The following is an 11,878-nucleotide window of genomic DNA, read 5'->3' as shown; positions in this document are numbered from 1 at the left end:
TGTATAAGTGCTGGTGGAATTGATGATGCATTAAACTGGCTCCCACGGTAGACCGTATATACTACTGCGTCTACGCCAGTTCATGCGGGAGTGTATGGGTTGTGGGAAGGGGGCATGGCAGAGAAGAATGCTTTTTGGTTAGCAGTTTGTTTATGTATCATGCATAAGGAAATACGTGCTATAATAAAACGAATAGTGTGAGAGTGAAAGATAGAAGCAAGTGAAAGATACGACTATAAGGTACGAGGAAAGGGACGGGCCTGGGATTGAACCAATGACCTTCTGCATATGAAGCAGAGGCGGTAGCCATTAGACCACCAGCTTCGTTGATTTCATCTAATTCTAGAATGAGTGGAAATCGTGCTCAATAGTCTTTGATTTGGATTAAATTCTACACATGTATCCATCATGGTAGAATAAGTGTTTTCCTCATATAAATCGAGAATTTTGACTCAAAAACAACTTTTGAAAATGACCTATATGTTTTTGCATGCAATTGATTAGAAAAAATCTAGCGCAGTAAGTGTTGATTTTTAAGAAAAATGTACTATGGAGAAATTACTACAAGAAAAACATCACAGCAAAAACAATTTTTATCATGAAAAATTTAAAAATAAATCTTGAAGTTAAAATTACACAAAAAAACACTACTTCTAATATTTTCTTAATTTTCATCGTAGAATCTAGATAGGAAAAAGATACTTTGGACAAAATTTCATGATGTAAATTTTAACTAAAAAAGTTTTTCTCATAACAACTTATGGCCGACTTTCAATATTTTGTGTTTTTTTTTTTGTTAACATAACTAATGAAAACAACCTACTTTATTATTCAATCAATATTTTTGCAATAAATTTGAAATAACTTGGAAATGACTAGGGAGTTGATCATGGTCATCATTATGGTTTGGAATAATTTGAGGATGCTTATTTTATCATCAAACCGTATTTATTTTGGCAAAAAAAAAAACAAAATTCAGAAAATCGGTCAAAAGTTGCTATAAGAAGAAAATTTTGTTTCAAATTTCTCCATTATGAAAATTTGTCCGAAACACCAATTTCCTGTCAAGATAATTTTTAATTATACCGTAAAACGGGGTAACTTTGATAGTTTTTTCGAAGAAAACTTCAATATTTGTGCATGCTGTTTCAAAGATTTACAATTTATATTTTTAAAACAAGTACTGACATCCTAGCTATCGATTGCACTTGATAGATTGCCGAAAGATTTATTCTGAATGGATGTATAATTTTTCATATAATCGAAAGTCGGTTTTCTGTTTTGGGGTAACTTTGATAATGGAGTATAAATCGAACAAGATTGAATGAATCACGGAACATTTATAGGGCGTTGCATACCTCTAGGCGTTTAACGCTATATGGAAATTTCTGACTTAGATTACAAAAATGGTCCCAGTTTGTAAAAATGGTTTTCGCTAAGAGATTTGAGACCGAATGCATGTTCTACTATAACTAGGCTGTCATGGGTAAGTGACGAACTCATTATGACTTTATCAAATAGTGGTCGTAGAACAGATTGTTTGTGAGCGTTGCAAAAATGCTAGAATCTTGTAAATTTTTAATATTTGCATAAAAATCCTCAAATGCACTTGATTTTAACGAAAATAGCTTTGACATGAAGTGTCATACTAATACTCTTTACTGTTGCATTCATTTTCCTTAACTGATTGACAGAAACTTCGATATTTCGTTTACTATGTTGGGGGTCTTGCACTATCAAAGTTACCCGCATTATCAAAGTTACCCCGTTTTACGGTACATGAAAAAAATTTTTCACTGTACATTTTTTCGTGTAGCTGCTCAAACGGTTTATTACAAGTTCTTCATAGCATATTTTTCTTCAAAATTAACAATTACGAAACTAGATTTTTCAAATAAATTGCAAGCAAAAACTCATAGGTCATTTTCGAAAGTTATTCTGACTCAACAAGGACTGTTGAGGGGCCGTCCATAAATAGCGTAGCATTTTTTTACTGATTTGTTACCAACCCACTACCCCCCCCCCCCCGCTTCTACCAATAAAAGTTATAACTGGGAAAGACATAAAAATTATTGAGTATCTATGGAAGGATTACTCTCGATTCTCCTGATGGCGGGGCTCTTCGAGTTTTCAGGCGAATGAATTCTTCTTTAAAAACAGCTAAATATTCTTTATTATTTATCTCCAAACAACGGAAAGCGCAACTGCAGCCATATCTATCCGAACCGTAGTAAATTTTTCATACTAAATCAAGGAAACGTAAAACATATGCTTGTGTAAACCTAATTATCAACTATTAATAGTTATATATAATTTTCATGTTTGCGCATACATAGAACAAAACAGTTTGATATATGTCTTATCGGGTGGTTTATATTCGACTAAAAAGTTCGTAATAATGTTTATTTTTTTTTAACATAAAACCGTTCCATACAAATAAAATAAACTGTATGATTTGTAAGTACATCATCTTTATGTTTGCAATTTTATTTGTGAAGGGATGTTAGTGACAAAAACACAGTTTTGAAAAACAGTTTATACATATATTTTATATTGTATGGGAGCCAAAAAATCATGCACATTTCTACGAGTTGACTCTATGACTCTACCCCGAAAGCCACTACCACGAATGGGTCACTACCTCGAACGCCATTACCCCGAATGGGTCACACCCCGAACGCCATTACCCCGAATGCATAACACTTTGAGAATTATTCAAGTTAGAGAGTGGGGAGATAATTGTACGATTCTTTATGAGTATTTAACGAGTTTGGCTCAACAATGTATTTTTCAAATAATTTGAAGATAAAAAATCAACTAGTTTTTTAGCAAATAATTTTTACATACTAGGGTCGTTGTGCCAATAGCCACATAGCTAAGAACAAAAATTTGTATAAAATCGAAAAATAACGCTATCGTCATTATTTTCACATCATTTGAAAGCTTGGTTTTGTGGGAAAAATATGAAAACTCAAATATTTGTATTTATTATCGCGTGTGTCACTATAGGAATACATGTGCCTATAGTAGCACTATTTCTAATTTTAGTCCCTATAGTAGCACGGCGTTGGCAAAATACTTATCAAAACCATATTTTTACAAAACTTTTATATTTGTTCTACAAAGTGTGGATCAAAAGCTTTCGTTTGATGTAAAAAAGTTCTTAATTCATCAATTATTTCGTAAAATAAAAAATAGTTTCTCTCAGTAGTGCTGCTATAGGAACAATAGGTTTACTATAGGCGCAAGGGAGCTCAAATTTTAAGCTAAACTCATTATTTCGATCATTTTTTGAACAAAATCAAGCTGTGTATCAATGGTACTTAGATAAATAGCTCCTGACCTTCATGTCAAAAAATGTTTTGAAAAGATTTACAGCAAAACGGCCGTAAAAAGCCACTAGTGCAACTATAGGGGACTGTCCACTAAGGGAACACCGACCCTAAGTTTTGTTTGGAGTTGTCGTCTAATTTTGGCGAGATGCACACAGCCACATTGCAATGCTCTGAAGAACAGCCTATTTGAAAAGAAGGGAGAATTTATTATGAAAAATATTGCTATAATACTCACAAAATTAGGATGTAGTAAAGTATCTTATTGGATGTCGGTACCCACTTCCTTTACTCATTTTTGTAGTTGTCGGGCTACTAGCATTAGGATCTTCTTAAAGATTTTGTATAGTAAACGATGGTAATGGAAGATCACCCTGAGATAAGTGCGGGAATGTTACAGACCATACACAATATGTAGCATTTCCATACAAAAAATGGTACGATGGGATGGGTGGGTGTCAAAAATAGAAATTTTTGGTGTTATGAAATTTGTGAATCAACCCTTGAACTGCGTAAGTGCCCACTGAGCTGATAAACAAAAATTCCTATACAAATTTGGAAGGACATATGCAGTAATAGTTTCCATTTAAGTGTAGTATTCTTGAAGCTCGCCACACTAATTTCATGATTTTGGTTCTAGTTTGCTGCAAAAACAGTGGCCCAATGTCACCTCGCACGACGGTATTATAAAGACTTAGAAGCAGTAACAGATTGTTAATCCGATAATAAACAAGAACTGATTACATTCCTCATAATGAATCAATAATAAAATAATAATATTGATAAAAGAAGATCCTACACTTCGATTGCGCCCCACATGATATGAAATTTGACAATTCAAACAACTGCAACATGAGAGTTATAGAAAAATAGCTGTTTGGTTACCTATATTATATCCACATATTTTTAACAGAGGGTTTTATTTGGCTTAGTGCTTAGCTGAGACGAGACTCGCGAAAACGGTCTTCTTTTTCTGTTATAACTGAGTTTTTTCTAATTAAACTCTGTGTTTATATCAATCATGCGCAAGCCGTAAACCCTCACATGGACATGTCAGCAGAAAAATATTGCGTTTGCATCACACCGAAGCATAAATAGCATTTTGAGTGCAATCTCATGCCAGCAATCTTAGCAGACATTAGATATAACTAATCTTGTGTTTAGAATTATCAACATCTTTGTAAAAACTGCTCCGCTGACGTAACGTTTCCAATAATATTTTATATTGAATCCAATACTTTTCACTTTTTCAGCCATAGAAACGACTGGCTGCATATGAAGTTTCGTGACAGCGGAATCTGGGTTGCATATGAAGTTGATATTTTTCCTCTTCGCGAGTCTCTCTCATGTGCTTTGGTGTACGGATTTCGGTCGTACATGGTACCACGGTGAACCCTAGTCTTAGCTTGTTAGTTGAGCTGGAGTAATACGTTCTAGTAATTTAAGGATTCGCGGTACATTGTTCTTGTTCCTGGCAATAGTTTATTAAATTGAATCTCTTTAACCTAGCAGATGATTAAAGACTCGGAGTTTATCAGGCAGAGTATACACTAAAAATCAGGACAAAAATCATGAATTCCAACTCAACAACAAGTGTTAGAAGGAAAACATCCATCGTCATTTTACAAATTTTTAAAACCAGTTTTTTGCTCAAAATCGCAACAATGTTAATGGAAATCTATCTTTACATTGCACTTGGTAGCTGCAATACGATGATAGATTTTTATGAGGATTTATATAAATTTGTACGAAAATAAAACTGAGTCTTAAATACTGGTTATTCAAGGACCCACATGAATGTCAGTTAGTGCTCAACTCCCGAGCCGATCAGTCGATCCTTTCGATAGAGCGTAGTTCGGAAGCCGTTCACGGACTATTTGAAACAGTGTTTATCGGTTTAAGCGGCCGTCGCTACAAAATTTTGTAGATTCGTAGTTGCCGCGTCGCCGTGATCCGCGATGCCGCGCCGCGAAAATACTTTTCGCGTCGATTACTCGCAGTTTCCGAGACAATTCTCCCACGACGAAATTCATAAATTCGTCGGGAAGGAACTCGGTCTAACGCGAGAAAACGTGCAAAAAACGCAACAAAAATAAACGCACTTCGCACGTTTTCCTACAGGAGGTAGAAAACGAGCAATTTGCCCTGCCCGGCTACAACGTAGTGTGTAATGTCGACCATGCGAGAAGAGGAACAGCAATCGCTCTCAAAACCCACATCAAGTTCTCACACGTCGAAAAAAGCCTGGACGGAAGATTACTCGCCTTGCGTGTGCACAATACCACCTTGTGCAATGTGTACGCCCCATCGGGATCCGCTCTTCGAGCTGAGCGAGAAAGGTTTTTTAACAGCACGGTATCCTACTATCTTCGATACCGCACCGACCACGTCATCCTTGGTGGAGACTTCAATAGTGTGGTTCGTCAGTGCGATGCGACGGGCTCCAATCCGAGCCCTGCACTCAAAACCACCATACAACAACTTCGGCTACACGATGTGTGGCAACAGCTTCGTTCACGCGATCCGGGGTACACATTCGTCACACACAATTCTTCTTCCAGGCTCGATTGACTGTACGTCAGCACTGGCCTACGAGAACAGCTGAGAGCAACACACGTTCATGTTTGTTGTTTCTCCGATCACAAAGCCGTCACTGTGAGAGTATGCCTCCCCCTCCCAGATAGAGCACCTGGCCGAGGCTTTTGGTCCCTCCGGCCGCATGTGTTGTCCACCGAAAACATAGAAGAGCTCCAAACGCAATGGCAGTATTGGACTCGTCAACGCCGTTATTTCCCGTCCTGGATGGAATGGTGGTTGTCATGCGCGAAACCTAAAATAAAATCATTTTTCCGATGGAAGTCCAAAATCGCTTTTGACTCATTCTATCGCGAACAACAGCGCCTTTATGAGTTGCTTCGGCACGCGTATGACAACTACCATAATGATCGCTCCATGCTCGCTACAATCAACCGCTTGAAAGCTGAAATGCTTTCGCACCAACGTCGTTTTACCGAAATGTTCGTACACATAAACGAAAGATACGTGGCCGGTGAAGCGCTCTCTACCTACCAGCTGGGAGAAAGAACGCGTCGAAGAACGACAATAGAACAACTCCGAAATGAAGAAGGTGGAATTATCGACGACTGCGATGGGATTCGAGACCATATGGTTGAATATTTTTCCAACCTCTACGCACGGGGCAACGTAGACGAGGTGCAAGACAGTGGTTTCCAATGCGAGCGAGTCATACCCGAGCAGGATCACGTTAATATGACGTGCATGAACGAAATTACAACCACGGAAATTCTCTCCGCTATTCGTTCTAGCGCCTCCAAAAAGTCGCCGGTGCCTGATGGACTACCGAAAGAATTTTATCTCCGGGTATTTAACGTCATTCACCGGGAGCTCAATTTGATTATGAACGAAGCGATCAATTCAAACATTCCCCCACACTTTCTCGACGGTGTGATAGTTTTAGTGAAAAAGCGGGGAGCTGGAGACACCGCTCGTGCGTATAGGCCGATCAGTTTAGTAAACTATGATTATAAAATGCTAGCACGGATCCTCAAAACGAGAATTAAAAATATCATGCGCACTCATAACGTTTTAACCGACTCGCAAAAGTGTTCTAACGGCAAGAGGAACAGTTTTCAAGCCATTCTCACGATTAAAGACCGAATCGCCCAGCTAAAATCAAACAGACAAACTGCTAAGTTGATTGGATTCGATCTCGACCATGCGTTTGACAGAGTCGATCATGGTTTTCTGTTCAACACAATGCGTGGCATGGGTTTTAACGCAGCACTGGTGAACCTACTATCCCAAATAGCAGCGGCCTCTTCGTCTCGTCTACTCATCAACGGTTTCCTCTCTGCCGCATTCCCGATTCAGCGATCCGTGCGCCAAGGGGATCCTCTGTCGATGCATCTATTTGTAATCTACCTACATCCTCTACTGCGTCGGCTGGGGCAAGTGTGCGGCAGAGATTTAATAGTGGCCTACGCCGACGACATCAGTGCCATTGTTACCAGCGTTCAACAACTGAATGCAATGAGAGAATTATTCCGATGTTTTGGACATGTGTCTGGAGCAGTTCTCAACGAAAATAAAACAACAGCAATCGACGTTGGGCTTACCGATCTCCCTCTGACTGTACCATGGTTGCAAACGGTGAACAGCATCAAAATTCATGGGGTAGTTTACACAAACTCAGTGCGAGAAATGGTAACATTGAACTGGGACAAAATTGTAGCAAACTTTTTCCATCAAGTGTGACTCCATTCACAACGTTCATTAACACTACACCAAAAAGTGGTTTTGTTCAATACGTTTTTGTCTTCAAAAATGTGGTACATGGCAGCACACTTGACTCCGTTGGCGGTCCATGTGGCGAAGCTGACGACGACCATGCGGAGGTCCTTGTTTCGAGGAGCACCTGCGACTATACCAATGATGCAACTGGCACGCAGAAAGCAGGATGGCGGTTTAAACCTGCATCTTCCAAGTTTGAAATGCCCCTCACTGCTTATTAACCGACACCTGTTAGAGATCGATTCCCTTCCTTTTTACCAATCCTATATAAACCAAGCGAATCCTCTCCCAGCAAATTCCATCTCAAACCTTCCTTGCCTGAAGCTAATCATAAGCAATCTCCCAAACTTACCCTACCAAATCCGTCACCTTCCCTCCGCCGATCTTATCCACCGTTTCTTCGTGGATCGAACGGACAAACCGAAAGTGGAAATAGACTATCCAAATTGCAACTGGCCTCGTATTTGGAAAAATATTGCTACGCGTGGACTCTTGTCGTCACAAAAATCAGCGCTCTACGTGTGGACCAACCAGAAGGTGCCGCACCGACGGCTGCTGTTTAGAATGCGACGAACAGATGGAGAACAATGCCTTCACTGTGCTGGACCAAGTGAGACGATCGAACACAAATTTTTCTCTTGTGCGAGAGTGCAAGGTGCGTGGAGGCTGCTACAACGAAGGCTGGTGGCAATAACTGGTCGCCGGCGCTCTTTTTTGTGCAGTGAACTTTTGCGCCCTGCCCTTGAATGGATGTCAACGACAAATAAAACAATGATCATGAAAACTTTAGTCAATTACATTACCTTCATTGATAGTTCGAATGGCAGGATAGATGTAGATGCATTAAGTTTCTTTTTAGACGTCGAAGTTTAAACAATTATGTAAATAATTATTTCTAAGCAAATCGACCAAATAAACACACATTTTATAAAAAAAAAATGCAGATTACTGAACAATTTTTCTTGCTTGATACGGTTGTGCTGGTAGTACAAAGCCCCTTTTTCTAGTATTATTCTGGGAGTATCTCTCAATTATCGCTCTCTGTAACAACCCACAACACATAATGAGAGTCTGTTTATCATCTTCTGCTACAGCCATGATTAGTTCGGGAATAATAGTGCAGGATAAAACCCATCATCACAAGCTTTAAAACTAGGGGACAGTATTAACCTCGTATGTTCGAGGATTGTTTATCATGTCAGTGAAATGAAACGCTAACCACCCATGGCAAATAAGCAAGAGAAATGGGTTTTATCATCATTCTCTTGGGGGGGTCTCTCGCTCGCTACCGTTATCTATCAAGCTTGTTCCAACTTGCAGATGTGATCTTTTTCTTCGCATGCTTTGATCGTGCGTGAGAGCGAATTCTGCAATGCCTGGTCACAATAGATCCAAATAAAGGCCGCATTGGTTCATACGAATAGAAAAAAAAATGGAGCAAAAGCGATATGTCGATTTCAAAATTAATCTAAAGATTACAGATATCTTCAAAACACAACGAAAGAAACAAATAAGCAGAAAGTTGTTTGCCTACAAGTTTATATTTACTATAGGAGTTTACTATGGAAAGGGTTAGCCTATTATGTTCAGCCATCTAACTCCTGATTTCAATATTTCATGGGAAAGTTAACTAACTCTTCACAAGTTCTTCTTCCCAGCTACACCTTTTTCGAGGACCACATTTTGATTGCAAATCAGTGAATATGTTATTCTTCATTTCAAAGCATAAATCATTCTGAGACTCTAAAGTACGTAGACAATGTCTGGGTAGTGGCTTGAGCATTAGTTAAAAAAAATCGGTGTGGATGGAAAGGAGCTGCCTGACTTGATTTTGAATGTGCAGTGTAAAGATGAAAATGCCTATTATCGTGAATTTATATTCAACTGTCGACAGAAATGACATCATTTAAAAAAATCCGAATTGAATCATAAAATATTCTGATGCGCACCTAAATCTATGACTCGCCCAAAGCAGAGGATTATCATTAGGCTTCACGCACGACGAGTCTGCCGTGTACCCGCCCATGTCCATCCAAAAAGATTGACTCCTAAATGCTTCCTAAGTACCCACAACAAAAGACACACGGAAACAGTCAGTGTGGTACCGAAGATCGGATTATAAAGTCTCTTTCCTCGAGGACTGAAAGCAATATCGTTATTAGTGTCCCCCGGTTAACCTTTCCCAAACAACTGCTGGAAGGCTAGATAAACAACTTTCATCCGACCGGAATGGTATCTCGTCTGATCGGAAATGGAAATCAAGCCAGGCGCCTAACCAATTTCCTGTACGCATAGAGGACGACTCGAGTTACGAACTAGGAAAGGATCCAGACGTTCCTAAAAAGTCAAACAAGTCTTGTTTGTCCCCTGTATAACAAATATCGCGATAACGGCGATCACCCGGGGAGGAAGTGAATTTTATTATCCTTGTATTCCATTTCGAAAGTTTTATTTGCATCCGACGGAGAACCCTGCTGACGACGACGACGACTACGACGAAAAACGATAGAGCTCAGCAGTCGGCTAGTGCACTATGGGCTATAAATCGCGGCAAAATAAAAAAAAAAAACTTTTTTTTGTATAAACTGAAATATTTGTACTGTATCTTCAAAATATTTTCAAATGTCTGAATGATATCTTAGAAAATTTAAAATATATTTTGTAATAGGAAATATAAACGCATTTTGATAAAAAAAGACATTTTTTTCCTGTGATCAATAATCCTTATAATATTCCATATATTCCAGATTCAATTCAAAATGCATCTTACCCAAGTAACATCGATTGCTGAATAACAGCTTATTCAGCTCAAATGCTGTTTAAACAGCCTCTTTTCAGTTTAATAAACTGTTGTTCAGCTATCAATGTTACCTGGGTAGTCAGCCCAATCAAGATTTTTCAATGTACACTTAAGTTTGTATTACCCTTGTGTTGATTTTTGTTCATTACGATACCTAGTGCTTGGAATTGTATCGCTTCTTGATATCTGACCCATAGTGCAGCGAGCAGAAGATCAAGAAGGTGCAACTCTTGGAAGCACACCAAAGGATTCGATTGAGTTCAAGTGGCGCTCCACACACAGTAGGCTGGGAAACTGAGCCACTCTAATTGGTCTACGTCTAGTCATCCTTGTTTTGTTGATTTTTTGGGCGTACGTCTTTCGTTCTGCTGCCGGTCATTGCTGACAAGTGGCTCGTGGTTCAGCCAGAATGGTTAAAAGGTTAGGAGACAGTTTTTTATGCCTGTTGTTTTATGTTCGACAAAAAGGCTAAACTCCCAGACGATAAGTGGATGGATGGGACCAATTTCATGGGAAGATTGCCTAATGATGAATGGTTGTTTGCTCGAGCAGAACATGTGTTGTCTGTCGTCCCGGAGTGAAATGTTAGGGATTTATCGATCGACATGCGTTGCCAAGATTTGCGATCACTGTTTCTGAGGAAAGGTTAAAAAAACTAATTGTCTCGCGACTGTAGGGATATGCACAGAGACTGTCGGCTGACTCCAGAGTGTGCTCACAGAGGTAGTATTCTAAGGAAAGAACCCAGTAATTCCACTCTTAGCGCTTTCGCGCTATTGTTCTTTGTACAACATTTGTGATTTATATGCTATTATTTTGCAATTTATATGCTATATTTTTGTAACAAAGTTATCTATTGACACCAATCTAAAATGTATTCCTCAAGAATCTTCTAAATAAAAATATTCAACAGTTCACCAACGACGTGCTGGCTGAGATTTCTATTGTTGAGGGCTTCCAATGGGTCGCGACGTTCTCAAACGACCGGAAATCTCAGCCAGCACGTCGTTAGTGAGTGTGGTATGGTATTGAGGGGAAATTTAAAAAATTGGATTGCTTCGCGGAAATAACGCGCAACGAGCAATCCCCGCATAGAGCAAATGAACCACAGCAAGCATTGAAGCTTGAGGAGAGAAGATTCATTTCAATGACAGTAAGCAAAAGCTGCATAGCTGCTTATTTTCCCTCATTTAAGTTAGCATTTTCTTCACAAAGTTTAGGGAGGTTTAGGATTAACATTGGTGATCAGTAGATGAGCTGAATTAGGCATCCATGGATACAAAAAATCATCGGTATTAAAGATGGGTTATCTGATCCTGAATTCTCGAATGATATCGGAGTCTTTGAATGAATACTTCCGCTAACGGTTCTATGGACCGATGCACGAGTTCACTGTCTGACGTTTGAGCGGTGCCGTGTTATTTACGTGACCATG

The sequence above is a fragment of the Aedes aegypti genome, chromosome 3 (assembly GCF_002204515.2).
Source record: "Aedes aegypti strain LVP_AGWG chromosome 3, AaegL5.0 Primary Assembly, whole genome shotgun sequence".
In the NCBI taxonomy this organism is placed as follows: domain Eukaryota; kingdom Metazoa; phylum Arthropoda; class Insecta; order Diptera; family Culicidae; genus Aedes; species Aedes aegypti.
The sequence above is the reverse complement of the archived record's forward strand: the minus strand, read 5'-3'. Positions refer to the sequence as shown.